General features: G+C 41.3%; 1 protein-coding gene across 10 annotated transcripts in view; it reads left to right on the top strand.

The window, feature by feature from the left end:
- The first annotated feature begins 17,571 nt into the window (after positions 1–17,571).
- Cep250 (centrosomal protein 250) overlaps positions 17,572–21,975 on the top strand; it is a 46,262-nt gene continuing 41,858 nt past the window's right edge. For 6 of the 10 annotated variants that reach the window (XM_063248457.1, XM_063248455.1, XM_063248458.1 and 3 more), the window contains exons 1-2: positions 17,573–17,723; positions 20,657–20,755. The gene's annotated coding sequence lies outside the window, so the exon portion shown is untranslated. Of the gene's footprint in view, positions 17,729–20,656; positions 20,756–21,975 lie in introns of all 10 variants that reach the window. The other 4 variants (XM_063248456.1, XM_063248453.1, XM_063248452.1 and 1 more) reach the window with 4 other exon arrangements.

The raw sequence follows: 21,975 nt of genomic DNA, 5'->3' as shown, positions 1-21,975 counted from the left end.
AAAAAAATCACCGCTGCCCTTTGGAGGCCACGGCTCACGGGGGCTCTTGGCACTGAGCAATGGGACTCGAGGCTTAGGGGGCCTCCCAATCCCCGGAGTAGACTGAAGGGTCTTCACCTCCACCTCGCAGAGCGGCCCACCCCACCATCCTGCAGAGCAATGCCGAGGACTGAGCTCGGAGATCCGAAGCCGCAGAAGTGCAGGGAGTGTGGGTTTTCAGTGAAGTCCTTGGAGTGTCTCTAAAGCAGTTTTAGTCCCTGCGTCTAGTCTGAAACCTGATTTGTTGTTGGTGGTGGTGTGTGTGTGTGTGTGTGTGTGTGTGTGTGTGTGTGTGTTGGAGAGGCGGCACAGATGGCAGCATTTACCCATAGTTTCTTTTATTTTAATAAACTTGTGGTGACCCAGAGACAGAAAGACTATCAGTGCCCACTCCCCCCAGCCCCAAATGCCATTGGCTGAGCTCAGATGATTCCTTCAGGCTTTGGGGCACTGCTACCCTAGAGTGTGCTGCCACTAACCCATCAAAGACGTCCTCAATTTTCTCAGATTGGCTGAGTCCAAATGCAGTAAGTAGTCCCAGCCTGGGGCAGCAGCGGCCCCTGCAGGAGGCTGGAAAAGCGATTTCCCACACAATGCTTTGGTAGTTCAGAGGTTTGAACTCCAGCCGGACTCAAAGGTTTCTTCAAGTACCTTGTTGAAGCACTGAAGTCTCTTTTCTTTTGGGACCCTTCACCTCATTCCCCTCCGGGCAACTTACTACAAAATGATGGGAGAAGCTTCCCCCTCACATACAAAATTAGCCTCCTGTCACTGCTCAGGAGAGAGCAAATTCTCATCCTGAGACTTTCAGCTGGAAAGCCACCACCTCCAGGAAGCCTTCCTCGATTCCCAGTTGGCACCAATGACTTCTCAAACATTTGCTTACAACACTTGCCACATTGTAAGAAGAATGATAGTGGAAAAAGTGGAAAAACAGTAGTCAGATACAGTTTCTTTGTGAATCTCCATCTCCATGCCCCCAGGGCCTCACAAATACTAGGCAAACTCACCACCACTGAGCTACGTTCCCAGCTTTCCTTGCTAATCTGAGATCCTGTGAGCCAAACTAATAGATCCTGTTCATATGCTAAGGTTGGTTTCTTGACATAGTAGGCAGAGTACATGTCAGCGGGTGTCTGACAAATGAATATGAAATTCAAGGTGTGGGGAAAATTTTTAAAAAGAATGAGAATGTCAAGACTCCTAAAGAGTGAGATGCCTGGAAAGTGCCTGGAAACTCTGTGCCCCTTTTTGGGGCTGGGTTAGCTCAGCGGCACAAGCACCTCCCCGGTACCAAAACAAAACAAAACAAAACAAAAAAACCTCCCAAGAATATCAAGAAATTCAGCTCTGGGGATGGGGACGCAGCTAAGCAGAAGAGCAGTTGCTTAGCATGTGCGCAAAGGTCAAGGTTTGAGCTCTAACATCACAACAAACAACCCAATGAAACAAAAAGTCTCGGTGCTGGGGGTCCAAGTACCCTACCATTTATTTCTTAATGACAATTCTAGGGTCACTGAATTTTAAGCCCAGCAACATGACTTGGCCACTCCAAGTTTCATAGGTGTTCTAGGTCAGAAAAGACAGTAGAGCTCCACCACTCCATGTCAAAGGACCAATGTGCTTGCGCATGATCATGCATTTCTGTGATTCTAGCTACTTGGGAGACTGAGGCAAGAGGAACACAAAGTCAAAGCTAGCCTGAGCATGTTTTTGAGATTCCTCAAAAAACTAGGATTGGAGGTCTCATTTGACCTCCAGGGTCCAGCTATTCCCCTTTTGGGTATTTTCCCAGAAGAACTGAAAATATCACACCATAGCAGTACATGTGTATCCATGTTTATAGCAGCAAAATTTATAAAAGCTAAACCTTGTAAACAACCCAAATGCCCATCAACTGCAGAATAGATTAAAAAAAAGATGTGCTATTTTGTATACAAGGGAATACTACTCAGCTACAAAGAAGGATAAACTCAAGGCTTTTACAGGTAAATGGATGCAACTTGAGACCATACTTACAAGTGGAATAAATCAGACCCACAGGTGTAAACATTGTATTGTTTCCCCAGTGTAAAAAAAACTGAAAGAGTAAATAAAATCCAAAATGTATGTACAGTAAATATTGTGAAAGGGAAAGAAATTGCTCAAAAGAAAAAAACAGCTGGGATGGGAGAAAAGAAAAAAGGGGAAAAGATTTTATATATATATTATACAAAATTATACTATTAATCTCTGTTAGCTCATCAAAAAAATAGTTTGTGCCTTAACTGATCGTTTTCTCATGCCTATATCTTGTAATCTAAGCAACTACTTTGATGATAATACACAATATAGTAACCATTGTTAATCTCTTATTATTTTGTTTTGAAATTCTATATCATCGTTTTTACTTTTTCATTCAAAAAAAAAAAAAAAAGCTAACCTGAGCAACTTAAGACCCTGTCTCTAAAAAAGAAACAAACAAAATAAGATGAAAAACCAAAACACAAAACCACACACACACAAATACCAAGACTCAAATGACCTGTATACCACCCTGTTCTCTTTGGAGGGTACTTGAAGAACGGCTAAACTTATTACTAACCGCCAGGTTCACCACACCTGGCTTCCCTTTTGACCCTCCAGTCCTCTCTGCCATTGCCCACTCCACTCCATCCTATTCCGGCACTGCCCCTATGCCCCCTCACTGGACCCACACTCCCTTGTAAATGGCTTCTAGGCCTCCAGCATCCCTCTCTTCCGACCTCCAATTACCTGCCACTTGCCCCCAAGTGGCGGCTCACGTGCCATCTCCTCCATTTCCTTATCCCCCAGAAAAGGCACGCCCCTCCCAAACTGCCCTCGCACATTTTCTGTGCTCTTTTCCACTCTGGAAGCTCAAGGTTGATACATTTGCCACCCCTACCCCAATCTCCAACATATTTAGTATCTCTCATCCTGTGTACTTTTTTCATATTTTTATTGTAACTTAATTCCTTATACGTGTCATAATCTATGTACCTACATGTTTCACCATTAGGTTGGAACTAGACTTCACCATATTCCAATTATTCCCAGTGCTTGGCATGGGGCCCAACACATAGCAGATTCTCAGCATGTGTTGTTTGAACGAATGAATCTCTAACTGGTCCTTGTTTACAAAAACCAAAAGACATCCTTTTGACACATCATGCGTTCTCTACCATACTTAAGAGTTATTTAAAGGGAGAGATTCTGTCTCGCCACAAATTAGGCACCACCTCTGTAAGCCTGAAAGGTTGGATGAGTCAAGTAACCAAGACATCCCTGTATATGGTTTGATAAAGATGAAGGGCTTTGAATCCTGTTTTTGCTATTTATACATTGTATGATTTTAGAAATTCCCTTAACTTCTCTAAAATTCTGACTATGGAGTACTTATCTCAGATTTTTGTGGCGAATCAATGAAATTAATAATAAAATATCATAGCTTGGCATCTGGAAAATAGTAATAGCTACCATTTTGAGCACTTTTTCTAGATAACCAGACAGTGACCTTCATCTTCCATTGCTTAGTGTGTATGTGTGTGGTGCTGGGAACTAGACCTATAGGTCCTCACACAAGCTAGGGAAGTGTTCTAACACTGAGTTATATCTGTAGGCCGTTTAAATTTTACTCTGAGACAAGATCCTGCTAAATTTCACAGGCTAGCATTGAACTTGCAATCCTCCTGCCTCAGACTGCCAAGTGCTGAGATTACAGGCATGCACCACCACACCAAGCTCCATTGCTTTTTTAAAAATTAGCTTATTAGCCAGCCATGGTGGTGCATACCTATAATCTTAGCACACAGGAGACAAGGCAAGAAGATCACTGAGAGTTTGAGGCCAGCCTGGACTACACCATGAATTCAAGACGAGCCTAAACTACATAGTAAGACCCTGTCTCCGAACAGCAACAACAAAAATAGCAAATCTCACAAAATACTTCCTTAATGTTTGTTGCCACTGGCCGTATTCCATTGTATCTTATCTATTTATCTTCACAACAAGCTTATGATGAAGGTATTCCTAGTATCTCATTTTACAGATAAAAGAGTTGAAGTTCAGAGAAGTTTAATTACTTTTGGAAGGCTAATTTCTACTTTAACATATTTTATACAAGAATCCTACTCTAGCTTCTAGAAACACAAGAAATGACAAGTTGGCAGGGGATTTTAGGGTACTCTTGTCTTTTAGCCAAGGTTTCATCCAATGAGCTGGGACTTTGGATGACATAGAAGAGTCTTAGGCAGGCACAACTGTCTGAGGACCAGAGAACTCCCTAAAGGGGTTAGGAACAGGGAAAGGGACCCTGAGCTTGAGTACCAGGCCCTCTCCAAGGAGGAGCCCAGCATGCCTGCCTGGCTCTCACTATAAAGGTGACTAATCACTTTGGTCCCCTCTGGTAATTGCAACCAGATGCTGGCGCTGGCAGAGCTTCAGTCCCGACATGTTTAATTACTGGGACACAGTCCCTGCGTCCCCTGGGTTCCTCTCCCTCCCCCCTCCTGTCAGCAATATTAATGTCAAACTTAAAGTAGAGGATGAGAGCGTTGGGGAGCCGCTGGCATGGAAATAATCTTTACAGTCCTGTCCATCATATTGAAACTTCAACTTTCATAACTGTTTCCCATTCATTATCTCATTGGCACCCCACAAAACATCCTTATAAAGTCAGTATGCCAGAGCATTACTAGATGAGAAAATAGTGAACTAATGAAGAATAATAATTTCTTGCTTTTTCAAGCACTTAGCAATTTCCAAAGAGTTTTCACATCCATTATGCTGTCTGAATCTTCTGAGATCCCTCCATGAGTCAGCGCAGCACAACACAGAAGCTAAGAGCACAGGCTCCAGGATGAGACAACACCATCTTTGTCCCAGCTCTGCCGCTTCCCGGTTGAGTGGGGCTGGGGATGTAGCTCAGCAGCACAGTGCCTGCCTGATAAGTGCAAACTCATGAGTTTGATTCCTGGTACCAAAAATAAATAAATAACCAGTGGAATGACTTGGGCATTCATTCATTTATTTACTTAATTATTCAGCAAATGGGTATTAGCTAAATAGCAATGGACAAGACAACAAACTCTGTGTTACATTCTGGTGGAAGAGATAGGTAAATGTATAATTTCAAAAAATTCTAAGTGCTGTGTAGAAAAATTAAGCAGGGCAGACGAGGTGTCTATTTTCGATAGGAATGCCCCACTTGTGTGTGGGGAGGTGACGTGACGTGATGAGGCAATGGGCCACCCAAAGGTCTGTGGCATAATCATTTCTGGGGGAGGCAATAGCAAATGCAAAGGCCCTGAGAAGTGTGTAGGGTACGCTTGAGGAAACAGGAGGACTGGAGTGGCTGAAGCAAAGGGAGCCGAGAAGTAAAAGGTAGGAGACGAGGTCAAGTCATGCGAAAGTGCATCATGATGTGTGGCCTTCAAGACATGAAAGCAAAATGGACTGGTTTTGTTTTGTTCAGACAGGGTCTTGCTATGCAATTCAGGCTGGTTTTGAGCTCACTTCGTAGCCAAGGATGGTCTCAAAATTGCAACGATCCTCCTACCTCAGCCTCCTCAGTGGTGAGCCACCACACCTGGCTATGGGTTTTATTTTTAGCGCAGTGGAAAATCTAGTGGAGGATTTTAAGCAGAAGAATACAAGGAGTGATTGAAAGATATGGTGAATGTTTAAATTAAAAAATTTTAGGCAGGCATGGTGGCACAGGGTTATAATCTCAGCACTTGGAAGGCTGAGACAGGAGGATCACTGAGAGTTCAAGGCCAGCCTGGGCTAAAAGTGAGTTCAAGGTTAGCCTGAACTTCAGAGCAAGACCCTGTCTCAAAAGAATCAATCAATCAATAAAATAAAAATTTTTACCACAATAAAACATATATTGTTTTTCTTCCTCCTCACATAATCCCACCTTGCTTTGAACACACTTGTCCTATTGCTCTTTCTTGTCACTTTCTTTTATTTTGTTTTCTTCTTTGAGACAGGGTCTCACTATGTAGTCCAGGCTGGCCTCAAAGTTGCTATAATCCTCCTTCCTCAGCTCCTTGAGGGCTGGGATTTCAAGCATGAGCCTCCACTCCTCGCCTGTTCTTGTTACTTTCTGCAGCAGTTCTTAAAGTCCTCTTTCTTGAGTGTCTTTATAAGGTATGATTGTTAAAAATATGGTGAATGCTGCCACTGAGTGTCATCCAATAGAAAGACAGATTTAGCTGGGGATTTAGCTCAGTGGCACAAGCACCTGCCATGACATGCACAAAGTCATGAGTTCGATCCACGGTACAAAAAAAAGAGAGAGATTTATAAAAACACTATGGTGTGAAACTGCATACACCTATAATCCCCGTACTTAGGAGGCTGAGGCAAATAGACAGCCAGACAGTTGAGGCCGGCCTGGGCTATATGGTGAGTTCAAGACCAGCCTGAACTGCATGGTGAAACCCTGTTTCAAAAGAAAAGAAACAAAAACAACCCCATAAACAAACAAACAAACAAAAACTCCAAAATACGATGGTGTATTCCCACTAACCTTATTCACTGGATCTTGAACCATGCATCCTAAAGTCGAAACGATCATGAAAAGGAAACATTTTTATTAAATTCAGGACTCTGAGGCAGTCATGACAACAAACTAAAGAGGACTTCCCAATCCACTTCAGACAGAGGCAAGAAGGATGAGATTAGTATGCTCAAAGAAAAAGGAGGATATTTTGAGAGGAAACTAATGGCAAAATGTCCTTTACTATCATAAATCTTTAAAAAACACTTGTCATTTTTATAGCACATAATATAATGACTAAGAGCTGAGCTACCTGCCTTCAAATTTGAGTTCCCCAATCCACCAAGAAACCTCAACTAAGTTATTTAATCTCTCTTGCCTTAATTTAGTAACAACATACCTAAAAAACTCCTACTCCATAGGATGGTTGTCAGTAGAACAGAGGCTCACACAGGAGGCAGTGTGCATTCTCAGTAGGGGGTAGGAAGGGGCGCAGAAGCAGGAGGATCTCCAGTTCAAACTCAGACTGGGTTACACAGCAAGACCCTGTCTCACCCAACAAACAAACAACAGTGCCTCCTACATAATAATAAATGACAGTTATTTGCATTTAAAAATAACTTCTCTGAATCTTACTTACATATTTTTGTGGTACTGAGGATGGAACTCAGGGCTTCCACACTGAGCTTCAGTTACATCTCCAGCCCTTTCAAACATTTTAAATTTTAAGACAAAGTCTCCCTCAACCACTAATTGCCCAGACTGGACTCAAACTTGCTATCCTCTTTCTCCAGCCTTCCAGAGATGTGTACCACCCTGCCTGGCACGAATGTTTCTTTACTAAGAAAATTAGAAAACAAATACCTGCATCACTGAGCAGTTGTAAGAACGAAATGTATTTTTATATGTAAAGCACCTTTCTTTCCACGACTGGCATATTTTAGGTGTTCCAAAAATCATAGCTCTTTTTTTTGCATTGTTAACAATGCCACGTTTCATAAATTGGAAAACAGTTTCAAAGAAATTAAGTGACTGACACGAGGTCACATACAGAGCTAGGACTGCACCCAGGCACCTGACTGAATCTTTGCTCTTCCCGCTGCAAAGGAGGCGTGAACAGTTCATAGGCAGCAACTGAATGCAAGTTGGGCCCATAGTGTGTAACCTTCCGTCTGTCCTGCTTTTAATCCATCGTGCCTGAGCTGTCCTCACCCAGGAAAGCACAGAGGGTGCTGGCAAGAGCACAGCCGCTTCTAGTCAAGCTCACTCCAGCCACCCGGTTCAGTTTAAAATCCCTCTGGGGCAGCCGTTGTGAAGTGCAAATTCCCAATTGCTCCCCCTGCTGAACTCTTTGGGAACTGCACCTTGTCCCCAAAGTGCAGTTGGTTCCTATCATAGATAAATCCCTCCTGCCAAGCTGCACGTATGGTAGAGTACAACAACCGGAAGCTGGAAATTGTGTGTGCGCTTCTGTCAGTTGCAGGAAGGGATGTGTGAGCCAAACAGCCTCATATTTTTCACTTACTTTTTTTAATATTATAGTTATCGGTGCGTGTTAGTTGTACAAAACAATGGGTTCCATTATGACATTTTCATAGATTCATATAACCTTGCTTTGGAGGTTACTTACTGGAAATGGCTACACAGAGCACATAGGGAAGAAAAGAATCGCCTGCACTAGCATATTTCTGTGACGAAGATGATGCATCAAAAGGAACGAGAGCGCACGACAAACTGAGTGGAAAAGCAAGTGGGTACAGAGCATCTCTGCACGACAGGAAAGGAGACGACTGCTAAGCGTACTGCAGATCTAAAGCTGCTTACAAGGAAGGTTCAAGCACAGCCCATTATATAAATGTATCTATCCCACTTGAGATAGCCAGAAACAGTTGACTGAATGGAAACTGGTCTATGTAACAAAAACTTCCCGCATTGCTGCTTACTGAAATTACAGTTTATTTTCCTAAAAAAGAAAAGCTTGGGGTTTCATTTAGTGAGAACTAAATGGGTTGGCAGTTAGATAGATGTTTCTCATCCTTACTCTGCATTTTAAGTTGTTCTGTAGTCACTTTCTATTTTTTTGTCTTTTTGAGACAGGTCTCGCTGGCAATTCAAGCTGGCCTTGTAGCCCAGGTTGGTCTTGAACTTGCAGCAACTCTCCCGTCTCAGCCTCCTGAGTGCCACACTTTGTTTTTATTAAAACTTATTACCTAACTAAAGATTATCAAGTTATAGGTTAAGTTTGTAATTAGTTCTATGATCCTGCAGTACAGGACAATTGAAACAAACAAAAAGAAGAAGAAGAAAAAGAAAATCACACTCTTCCATCCACTGCAGTCTTTCCCCAGTGGTAACCAGTTAGGGACCTGGAAACCTTGTCATTCTTGAGCTCAGAAACCTTTTCTCCTTCCTTCCTCCATTGAGTTCCTTCTCCCATGCTGCACATAACAACCCTACAATATATGGAATTTTACCTCTATTTTGCAGCTGAGGAATGGGAGCCACGGAAACGGGGAGCAGTTTGCTAGACACAAGTCTGAACCCAGAGTTTAAACCCACGTGAGTGTGTCTGGTAAAGCCCAGAGTTCTGTCTGCCATCTTCCTCTTCTTGATTCCTGCCCAGAACCTTAATGCTTAGTTACTGTCACATGAGGCAGCAGCTAAATTCTCAGGTTTGAATAATATTAAACATCCATTTTTAAGGAGGAAAGGACATGGTGCTGTGAGAGCTATAACCAACTGTCATTTGTTAGCCAAACACTGAACAGTGGTGAAAAGAAGTTACCAGCTTCAAAATATGTCTGGCTGGTGGGCATTTAGTCTCCCTGGGTGGGAAAGGAATAGGACTAGAAAGAAATCTGCCCACTGAGCAGGACAGGAGCAGAGGAAACATCTATTTGACAGAGGAGATTGTTTTACTGTCTAACTGGCCAGTCTAAGAAGAATCACACAGCCCAAGCAACTGGTGGGATCAGCAAGAGGTCCCAGAAGGAATTCCTGACCTTTCCCAGACATCCCAGGCCGTTCAATGTCACTGTGCCCTTGCACACACTCTGCTTGGGTGAGCTCCCACTTTGTCTACTTGGCACTTTACAGTCAAAGGTGTAACATTTGCCCCCATGAAGCCAACCCCCATATCTGTCCATACAGGTTATGTTGTATGTGTGTGAAGTATTTGATCCCTTGCTTGTCTCCCATGTGAATATGTGAACTAAGGCTGTAGATAGGGTCTATGTATTTGTGTTCTCTGGATTCTTCCTAGTGTCTGCTTCAGGATCTGGCAGATTGGGCTGGGGATTTAGCTCAGCTGCATAAGTGTCTGCCTTGCAAGTGTGTGGTCATGAGTTTGATTCCTGGTATTGATAAAAAAAAAAAAAGACCCCCAGAGGATCTGGCAGATGATTTGTAATAGCCAAATCTTGGAATTGAAAATGTAATAAAACCTTACTAACAAAGAAAATCCCAGGTCTTGATGGATTCAGTTGAGGAATTCTACAAGAAATTCAAGGAAGATTTAATGCTAACACTCCTCAAACTACTCAATGAAATTGAAAGGGAAGCAATTCTCCCTAACTCATTCCTAGAAACAAGTATTACTCTAACACCAAAAAAGAGAACTACAGTCCAATCTTCCTAATGAACACAGATGCAAAAATTCTCAGTAAAATACTGGCAAACAGGAATCAAGCAGCAAATCAAGAAGATTATATACCACCACCAAGTGGGATTCATCCAAGGAATGCAGGAATGGTTCAACATACATGAATCAATAAATGTAACTCACCATATCAATAGAGCCAAAAATAAGAATCACATGATCATTTCTATAGATGCAGAAAAAGCTTTTGAAAAGGTCCAACACTCACTCATGATAAGAATCTACAGAAAATCGGAATAGATGGTCTTTACCTCAATATGATAAAAGCCATCTGTGACAAACCAACAGCCAGCATCATATTAAATGGCCCCAAACTGAAAGTTTTTATTCTAAAATTAGGAACAAGACAAGGACGTCCATTATCACCACTGCTATTCAATATAGTACTGGAATTACTAGCCAGAGTGACTAGACAAGACAGAGAAATAAAAACAGAAAGGATAGGAAAAGAGGAAGTTAAATTATCATTATTTGCAGATGACATGATATTCTACATAGAAGACCCCCAAAACATCATTAAAAGACTCCCAGGTATAATAACTAAATTCAGTAATGTAGCTGGATACAAAGTGAACATTCAAAAATCAATAGTTTTCCTATACACAAACAACAAACTGACTGAGAGAGGAAGAAATAAGAGAAGCCACATCCTTCGTAATAGCATCCAATAGGGACTGAGGATTTAGCTCAGCAGAAAAAGTGCTTGCTTTGCAAGCACAAGGTGATGAGTTCAATCCCTGGTACCAAAAAAAAAAAAAAATCCAATAAGATGAAATACTTAGGAATCAATCTCACAAAAGAAGCAAAAGTAAAAATTATAATACCCTGAAAAAAGAAACTAAAGAGGATCTCAGAAAATGGAAAAACAGTCTTTGTTCATGGATAGGAAAACCAAATATGGTGAAAATGGCCATTCTCCCAAAATCTTAACACAGATTTAATGCAATTTCAATCAAAATGCCAATAGCATACCTCACAGATCTAGAGAAATCATTCCTAAAATTCATCTGGAACCAGAAAAGACCTAGAATAGCAATGGCAGTTTTGGGCCAACAAAGGCAAGGCAGGAGGCATCACAATCCCTGACTTGAAGTTACATTACAAAACTACTGTAATAAAATCAGCATGACACTGAAATAAAAACAGACCTAAAGATCAATGGAATAGATCAGAAGATACAACTATAACTACAAACACACTCAGCCACTGTTGGGCGCAGGCGCTCAACATACCATACCCCACCCGGGACTAAGGACCACGCCAGCTTCCGCAATGCGCTACGTCCCTCTTTAAATTAGCCAACCCGTGCGCACTTCGTGCTCACTCCGTACTCTGTGGCAACTCCTGATTGGCCACAGCTGGATATGGTAGCCGGAGCCTGCGTCCCATTCCCGCCCTGCTTCCTCGTGGCAGCCTGTGATTGGTCATGGCCAAATATATAAACCAGAGCCCGCGTGAATAAAGCAGCAGTTAACTGTCGTCCACAAGAGTGTCTCCTGTCTCCTGTTTCATTGGGGCTGCGCTGGTCAAGCCACCTTATCTTTGACAAAGTGGCCAAACACACGTTTTAAGAAAAAAGTTAAGTCTCTTTAATAAGTGGTGCTGGAAAAACTGGCTCTCCCTATGCCGAAAACTAAAACTAGATCCATGCCTATCACCATGTAGTAAACTAAAATCAAAGTGGATTAAAGATCTAAATATTAAAATGGAAACCCTAAATCTATTGGAAGACAAAGTAGATAGAAATCTTGAAGTCATAGGGGTAGGCATAGAATTCATGAGCAAATAACAAATTGCATGGGAAATATTTCCCAGAATCAATAACTGGGATCTTGTCTTATTAAAAAGTTTTTGCCTGTCAAAAGAAATCTCCAACAGAGTAAAAAGTAAACCCACGAATTTTGAAAAAATCTTAATCAACTGTTCCTCAGACAAAGGACTTCTAAAACATACAATTTTTAAAAATCAGAAACTTGAAATTCAGACCCAATCAAAAATGGGCATCTGAGATAAATATACAGTTCTCAGATGAAGAAATACAAATGGTGGGGCTGAGGATTTAGCTCAGCAGCATAAGCACCTGCCTTGCAAGCAGGCGGTCGTGAGTTCGATCCCTGGTACTGATAAAAAGTTTAAAAAAAAAAAAGAAAGAAAGAAATACAAATGGCAAATAAATACATGAAAAAATGTTCAGCATCATTGGTCATTAGAGAAATGCAAATTAAAACCACACTGAGATTCCATCTCACTTCAGAAAAAATGGCCAGGATCAAGAAAACCTCTAACAACAAATGGAGAGGCTGTGGGGAAAAAGGAACACTATTGCACTATTGGTGGGAGTGTAGACTGGTACAACCACTGTGGAGGTCAGTTTGAAGGTTCCTCAAAAAGCTAGGGTTGGAAGTCCCATTCGACCCAGCTATTCCACTTCTGTGCATATTCCTAGAAGAACTGAAGACATCATATCACAGTGATATATGTGCACCCATGTTTATAGCAGCACAATTTGTAATAGCCAGATCACCATGAGCATCTGGCTCAGCTGGTTAGATATCCAGCCCCGCCAGCTGTAATAGCCAGATCTTGGAAACAACCTAAATGCCCATCAACTGAGGAATGGACAATAAAGTTGTGGTACTTTTATGCAATGGTGTACTACTCAGCTAAAAGAATGATCACATTGAGATTTTTATAGGTAAATGGATGCAACTTGAGAACATACTCACAAGTGAAATAAATCAAGCTCATATATGTAAAGTTGCTATATGCATATGTGCTATATTTTCTCCCTAGTGTAAGAAATGGTAAGAGTACATAAGATACCAAATCCTCAATAAATACTGTGAAAGGGTAAGTATTTGCTCAAAGGGGGAATAATAATATCTTAGGGAAAAGGAAGGGAAAAGAAAAAAAGTATCTAAATTTGTATAAACACACTTAAGATAGCTAAGGTAATCGTGCTACAAATTCTATTAGTTCAAAAAAATTCTATTAGTTCTTGGAACAAAACAGTTAACACGCATAGGATTGGATCAATTTTGCATGTTTGTGTCTGGTGATCTGACGAACTCTTTTGAAGATCACTATGTAAAATAACAAGCTTAGTTATGTTCCTACCACCTTGTTTCTTGTTTTTCTAGTAATTTGTCGCTTTGCTTTGTTTTGTTTTTCCTTCTGAAGGAAAGATAGATGTACATATAGAGTCTTATACATGCCTAGAACTTCTCCCAAACAGTTTATGAGAATCAATTCTATTATGCGTGATGAATGAACAGCTACAGTGAAGAAAGAGACACATTATGGTATCCATTGCTGATTTCCTATCATCATGCTGTGAAATCCATAGTACTTTTATTCTTTGTTTAGAGTAGTTTTAGTCTGTTCTGTATTATTTAATTTCAATGTATATGAAGCCATGGACAGCTGCTTTGAAGAGAACAAGGGACATTATGGTAGCCATTGTTGATATTCCTATTATCTGGTTTTGAAGGCCTGCAATGCCTTTATTATTTAGTTTTGTTCAGTTTTATATTATTTTGTTTTGTATGAACTTAATGTATGTGAAGATATAGACAACTATTTAGAAGAAAACAAGAGACATTATAGTAGCCACTCTGTTGATCCCGTTGTCTTGCTTTGAAATCTGTCGCTTCCATTGTTTTCTTCTGATCTGCTTTGTTCTGTTTTCTTTACCCTCTTTAAAATAAAAAGTTTAAAAAATAAAACAAATCTTGGAAGCAACCCAAACACCTATCAGCTAGTGAATGGATAAAGATGATGTGTTTTTTATACAATGGAGTATTACTCTGCCATAAAGAAGGAAATGGATGCACCTCAACCCCATACTCTTAAATGAAATAAATCAGACATACATGTGTAAATATAGGATTGTGGTTTTTTGGTGTGAGAAACCAAAAGTTCAAATAAGGACCAAAATGGATAATAAATATTGTGAAACAGGAAGACAATGTTCAAATGGGGAGGAGAACAATGAAAGAAGGGAAAGTTAAAAATAAATGAGAAAAGAAGGAAAGCATGGAAAGAAGCTTTTGTAAATGGGAGAGAGTAAGGAAAGAGGAAAAAAATCTAAGTTACACCATGTACAGGTACAAATTGTCTATGACGAATGGGATCATTATGTTTATCTAAAGTGTACCGATAAAATCTGACTGAGGAAAAGAAGGATTTGGCATGTGACTGCTACTCAGTCAATCTGTGTTTAGTGATAAATGGATAAACTGAAATGGACAGCAGCAAGTTGGTCACGATCTACTAAAAGAAATGTATCTTTTTGGTGGCCCCATCTCTGCTTTAGATGGTTGGTTTGAAGCCACAAGGTAAAAGTTGGGCTTTTCGTCCCACTGTCCCCATCTGTTGTTCCCAGTGCACTTGTCACTCCACGTGTTGACATCATGAGGAAGATGGGGAAGGTGCAGAAAGCCTATTGCAGCTGGCTCTGTGCTTTCTGGCTCTCACAGATGTCTAACAACATCTCTGTCCATCATCAAAAAAAACTTGGGGTGCTTTTAGTAGTTCTTTAGAGGTTGCTTGCTGGACTCCTCTACCATAGATCCCTTAGCAAAAGATCTCTATTAGCAGGGACCACTTGTCTACTTCTCACTCCTGGGGTGCCATAACCCCTGTAGGAGCACTACTGACTTATGAATGGTAGATGCAGCCTCGTTTGCTCTCACGTAGCTCACATCTGCTCTCCAGAACTGACAAATTCTGGGGCAATAGATCAACCGCAGCAGAGTAGGACTGTACTCTCCTGGGTCCACCAGGAAAGCAGTTAGCAGCTGTGTGTTGTCTCTTGTTGGTGGGTTTCCCAGGCAGGCAGTAGATTGCAGGCACTAGGTTCCCCAATTGCAACAGTGAGAGATTCAACGCCTCAGACTCTCCTAGGAGCCCTCTCCCCCAGTGACTTGGCTGGAGTAGTTAAAGGTGGTCACTTATCAGTCTTCCACAAGGAAGGATAGAGACGCATTGCCAGAAGTACTGCCATACAAATTTTTTTTTGTCTTTTTCATTTTTATCGGTACCAGAGATCGAACTCACAACCGCCTGCTTGCAAGGCAGGTGCTTATGCCACTGAGCTAAATCCCCAGCCCGCCATACAAGTTTTCTATCCTCTACACTTTTGACCCCTCTACTTTTTTTTTTTTTTTTTTTTTTTTTTTTTTTTTTTTTGAGACAGGATCTTTCTATGTAGCCCAGGCTGACCTCAAACTCACGGCAGTCCTCCTGCCTCAGTGCTGGGACTACAGGCTTGCGCCACCACACCCAACACCTTCTATGTTATTACAATGGAGAAAGGAAAACTTTCTTTAAAAACTTTATGAGATATTTTAGGGTATAAGGGAAAATATGATAATTTAGCACCTCCCTTTAAAATTTCACATATATAATTTTTAAAAAGAAAATCAATCAGTCTAGGCTACCTTTTGTCATGGAATGGCCATAATGAGCAAATCTGGGGTCTGTTTAAATCCGCATAGATCATGCCCAGCCTCAACAATTGTATGTCAAGAATATTCCTGGCACTCTGCCAGACACGTAGAGGCTGATGTAGTCGCTGAACCTAGAGAACCTCTAGGGGGCAGTGTACCCACGTTCCAACATCAGCAACTCTGCTTCCAAGTTTGGTCCAGAAAATTCCGTTGTACCATTTCACTGTGTTTTGATACAACTTCCAGCTTGCTGTTGATACACTATTATTATTCAGGAATAGAACATAAGGGATTTTCAATAAGGAAACGAATGAACTCTCCTTTTAAAAAATCATAGATTAAGGGCCAGGGATTTAGCTCAGCAGCATAAGCGCCACAAAAAAAATAATAATAAAATAAAAAAATCAAAGATTAGTGCTTGGTTTTGATACCATTCTACTTCATTTGCCCCTTTATTGGTAGGTTTTGGTAATCTGAAACCTATGTTCACTCCTATAATCTTAACGCTATATTTTGTGATTTGCTGATAGATTTTTGTCATTAAACTTTTTTGTGTCTTTAACCTTTGTAATACTGAGGCTGACCTGATTTGTTCATTCATTGGATACTTATTCACCATGTGACAGACTACAATGCAAATACAAGGAATAAATCAGAGTCTCCTAACATTAAGAATTTTAAATTTCAGGGTGGAGCTGTGTACGGTAGCACACATGTGATCCCAGCACTTGAGAGGCTGAGGTAGAAGGATCAAAGTAACCTCGAGGCCAACCTGGGCTACATAGTGAATTCAAGGCAAGCCTGAACTACATAACATGACCCTACCACAAAACAAAACAACAACAACAAAAAAATACATTCAGGATGAAGAGAGAAGAAATAAATACGTAGAAAGTGCTATGAAAGAAACATAGAACAATGATGGAAAATACAGAGTTTTACTTTGATGGCATAGTCAGGGAAGACCTAGCTGAAGAATTATCGTTAACCTAAAAATTAAAAAGAGACAAGGTATTAGCTAACCCTAGAACAGGGGATGGGGAGTGGTCACAGCAGAGCACAAAGTATGCAAAGGCCCTGAGGGAGAAAATTTGGTATGTTGCTGGGCATGGTGGTATATACCTATAATTCTAGCACCAAGAGGATTGCTATGAGTTTTAGGCCAGCCTAGCCTATATAGGGAGTTCAAGGCCAGCCTGAACTACTAGTGAAATCCTGTCTAGAAACAAAGAAACAAACAAGTTTGATATTTTAACATTTTTAGTTGTTTTTCTCCATTCCAAATACTCTAGCAGGAACATTCTTGCACAGGTCTTATTGTGGAGTTCTCGGCGGTGCAGTCCACATCATCAATTCTTTGCATCTAAGTAATTTAATTTGCTTTTCAGAATGAGTAACCTCTCATTTTCTCATTTGCTTTCTCTTTGTGTCAAAGTAATTATTGAGAACTTTTTGTGTTTTCACATGAGAAACATATAGTCCCTGACAAAGTATTTACATCTCAGATTCCCTCCCCCACCCAACCCCAACCCCACCCCACCCCCCATCAGCATCCGAAAGTGAGAAAACCCTGAAAACTGGTGGCCGGCAGGTCTCATCTCGACTCAGAAGCTGGATCTCTTCTGTTCCTCTCAGTTGTCATCGGTTTCACTGGAGGAGCAGTGCGCAAGCGCACCTAGAGCACGGATTTTTGTTTTTATTACGCATGCGTGAAGCCAAAAGGGTGATGATTGAGGGCGTTTTATCCTGTCCCCAAAACGTTTCGTTTTTGAATCCGGAGGCTATGAATGTCTTCATTTTGTTGAGGAATAATATGTCTCAATTTAATCCTCTTTTTCTTCTGCACCGCTAGAGTAAATCAGCTGCCAGTACTCAACATGGCGGAAGGCCTTACGCTGGTACAGTCCGCCTACAGGCGCAGTACCCGATGGGACGCGACCCCAAAGGGCGGGAGTTTGGGGGCGGGGTCTGGGAGCCATCCTCATGGCGGGCCTCCGCCCCCGGCCCGGCGTTGTGGGCGCTGCGGCCGCCCCTAGTTGAGGAATTCTGCGGGAATCCCAGGAAGTCGGTCGCGGTGAGGTGGGGCTCGGGCAGTCGGGAGGTGCCTGGGTTAAAGGTCTGAGGCGTAGGGACCCGCCTGCGTGCGCGACCCCGGGGATCTCGTTTAGGCTGCGGCCTCCTGATTCCCAGGCGGCACCCGAGGCCCCCAGACTGGCAGGGACGCGTCCTAGGGCCCCCAGCCGGCTGGCCTCAGCGTCCTGCTGCCGTCACCACTCTGCGCCCCCGTCCACGCAGAGAGAGAACTTCCCGACCCTCGTGTCCAACAGCCGGGCCATCCCGAGGCGGTGCTGCGCCTCCTGCCCACTGGCTCCGTGCGCCCACAGATTAGCGATTATTTGTGCTCTTGCAGCTTTGCACATGATCTATGCGAGGGCCATGTCTCACCCGCCTCCCTGGGGACCCTGATGCGGAAAGGACCCAAGTCAGATCACCCCTCGGAAACCTTTCCCAGCACTTCCCTGCTTTTGCTCTCATCACTCATTTTTCCTGCTTTTCTTTGACACCTGGAGTTAGACCTTTTGCCTTGCCTTTTTCACCTACCTCATGGTCTGGCGTATTGCAAATAATAATAGCTAGTATTTACTGAACAGTCTCAAAATGTTAGGGGGCATACAAATGTTTATGTAATCCTTACAGAGATTACAAAGTGGCTACCATCTCTTCACATTTTACGAATGAACAAACTGAGGCACTCATAGCTAAATAAACTAATGAGGGAGTGGGGCTGGAAACTGTCCCCAGAGCGTGTGATAACTTAGCTAAATTGCTTTTGGATTTGGTAAGTGGTTGTCGAATTGATTTGTACCTTTGTCCCAGGAGTTAGGCCAGGATTGTGATGCACCTGTTACTGAAGAAGGCTTACCGAGGAATTGATGTTTCCAAAGTGTTAGAGTGAGTTCATGACACAGTGAAAGCTAGAACGGGGATTATCCTACAGCTAACCTGTGTTACTTCACTTTTTGCCTTTCTTTGCTCCTTTTCCCTCAAAACTGTAGGCCTGAAGGTCATCTCACAACCTTTCGTTGAGCTGTGATTTCAGAGGAAAGGAGACAGCTAATAGAATGGAGAGAGCTAGAATTTGGAATCAGATTGGGGTTTCAGTCTCTCTGCTTTTCTGCTAACTGGTTATGTCCCTTTCTGGGGATCTTGCATTTCTTGTAAAATGAGGACAATAATCTTATTTCTAAATTTTTAAAAATGAAGAGCACAAGTAATTTTGAGAATAAAGTACTGTACATGATTTTTTTTCTTTTTGAATGGTTATAAAACAGTATTTGCAAGACTTTTGATGATAATATGGATCATGTTACCTATTGTCTTTATATCAGTCATTCAGTCACTTAAATAATGAGCACCTGGCAAATACCAGATTCACTATTAAGATCTGAAAATGCAGCATTCAATAAAACAATGTTTCTGTAGTCATGCAAGTTATACTCTGGAAGATTATTACACATAATAATTAGATAGGGAAAGATAAATTGTGGCAAGGTCAATAGAAACACCAGTGTGTGGGGGAGTGTCAGTTATTGCAGATGGCTGGTTAAGGAACACCTTACTGGGAAGGTAACACTTCATCAGAGCTGATGGTGTAAAGGTGTGGATAATGAAAATAAAAGTGGGAAGAGACCCTGAAACTGATGGAGACTTAGTGTGTTTACCATGCACAGCAAGGAGGCCTGTAGCTGGAGGGGTGTGAGCAAAGGAAAGAGGTGTAGGAGGTGGCTTTTTTAAAACAGCTGGGGTTTGAGATGGAATAATTAGGACCCTGTAAGCCATTATAAGGATTTTGGCCAGAGGGTTCTGAATGGCATCATCTGTTTTATGGGTATTTAAGGAATCCTCTGACTACTCTATTGAGAATAAACAATTTAGGAGGCATGCTACTATCTAGGAGGCATTTGGAGTATTCAGATGGATCAGTTTTCTGTTGTTATGCAAGAAATGATCCTAAAATTTAGCAGTTTAAGAAAACAGTCTCTTACTATCCAACATATTTTTCATGGATCCAAAATCCAGGAGTGGATTAGCTAGCAGCCCTAGTTTAGGATCTCTCAGGAGGCTGCAGTCAGGCTGGTAGCTGGGCCTGCAGTGACTTGAAGACTTCAACTGAGACTGAAGGATCTGCTTCCAAGATGGCACACTATTAACCCAACTATTTCCCCTCTAGGTATCTTCCTAGAAGATTTGTGTGTGTGTGTGTGCTTAAACTTAAACTGTGATTACCTTTAAGTGTGGAAATAGTAAGGAAAAAAGAGATAGAAATGTAACCATAGGTAGTAACCACTGATATCAATATTATTTTCCATTTCCTAAATTTTATACTATGTTGTCATTTATCCATTTATTATTTATTTCCCCACATATATATATGTGTGTGTGTATATATGCATGCATGTTAATAGCAGCACAATTTGTAATAGCTAAATCTTGGAAACAACCTAAACGCCCATCAAATGAGGAATGAATAAAAAATATGGTCTTTTTATACAATAGAGTACTGTTCAGCCATAAATAAAGATAAACTTGAGACTTTTATAGGTAAATGGGTACAGCTTGAGACTATACGCATAAGTGAAATAAATCAGACTCAGATATGTAAACATCATATTGTCTCTGGTGTGAGAAACTGAAAAACTAAGATTCAAAATGTACAGTAGATATTGTGAAATGGGAAGAAATTATTCTAAAGAAAAAGAACAAGGATGAGAAAAAGGAGAAAGGAAGGAAAGGAAAAAAAAACCAAGATAGTGACACTACTAGTTTTTCTTAGTTCATTGAATAGAAAGATTTGTGTTAATATCATTTGGAGATTTTTTTTATGCCCATATCTTGTACTTTAAGTAACTACTTTAAAATACTGTAAAGTATGCAATGTGTTAACGATTGTTATTTTCCTATTGTTATGAAATTTTGTTTTACTTTTTTTCCATAAAAAAAAAAAAGAAAAAAGATGGCGCACTTACAGGTCTATTGGCAGAAAGCCCCAGTTCCTGAGCTCCGGGCCTCTTCACAGGGTGCCTTCATGTCCTCAGGACAGAACAGGTAACTTCTGCCAGAGTGACTGATCAGAGAGGTAGAGAGAGAGAGAGAGACAGCAAGCAAGCAGAGAGCCAGAGAACCACTTATGATCTTGTCTCAGAAGTCAGCTCTCCTTAATTCTGGCCCACACTCTAGGGGACAGAATTAGAGTCTCCCCATCCCATAGTGGAGGTTAAACCCAGGCAAGGCCTTGGCACTGGAGCTGCATCTCCAATCCTTTTTTTAATTTTTATTTTTTATTTTGAGATAGAGTCTTGCTAAGTCACTAAGTTGCCTGGGCTGGGCTTAAACCTATTATCCCCCTGCCTCAGCTTCCCTGGGATTACAGTTTCCATAGAGCTGGTTTAGGCTCTACTTCTTGAAGGAAGAAGTATCAAAGTGTTTGTGGGTGTACTTTAAAGGGTGTACATTACACGAGGTAAGAGAGCGGCTTGGCTCAATAAATAAAATGTTTGTATTTTCAAGTATTTTTCCCTTTTTTGCTCTAAGTGCCAAATTATACTAATACCAGTGAGTGCTATAGCATTTACACCTCTATTCCAAGCTTAAGTGGAAGTGCTCCTCTTTTAAACTGTATTTATTTATTTATTGTCTTGTTGAGATGCGGTTCAGGCTGGCCTTGAACTAACTTTGTAGACCAGGCTGGTTTTGAACTCACAAAGATCCTCCTGAGTGCTTAGATTACAGGTGTCTGCCACCACTCCTGGTTTAAACTTTATTTATTTGTGTATTTATTTATTTATTTGACAAGGTTCAAACCTAGATAGTTCAGGCTGGCCTTGAACTCATTATGTAGCATAGTCTAAGCTCAAACTCCCAACAGTACTAACCAGCCTCCTGAGTGCTGAGATCATAAGTGTGTGCTACCACGCCTGGTTTAAATGTTATTTAAATATTGTTTTTGGAGGTTTCTATGGTAGGTTTATTGGGAATTGAGTCAGTGGTCTTCACATTGAGATATGTCTCTAAAATCTTACTTATTTTTATTTTTTTATTTTGAGACAGGCTCTTGCTAAATCACTAGGTTACCCAGGTTGGGCTCAAATTTGTGATCCTGTAGCTTCAGCCTTTCAAAGTGCTGGGATTACTTTTGTAGTATTTCAGATTATGGAGGGCAAAATACATTACTCCTATCACTGTTTTTTCCCTTTTTACCCCAAGTGCTCAGGTGGCTCTTAGGCTTGTTGAGGTTGCTGCCCTTCTCAGTCTGATTCCTAGAAAAG

The sequence above is a fragment of the Cavia porcellus genome, unplaced genomic scaffold (assembly GCF_034190915.1).
Source record: "Cavia porcellus strain 051 isolate PalLab524CR breed Dunkin Hartley unplaced genomic scaffold, mCavPor4.1 scaffold_5, whole genome shotgun sequence".
NCBI lineage: Eukaryota > Metazoa > Chordata > Mammalia > Rodentia > Caviidae > Cavia > Cavia porcellus.
This window is presented reverse-complemented; position numbering and strand designations above follow the sequence as displayed.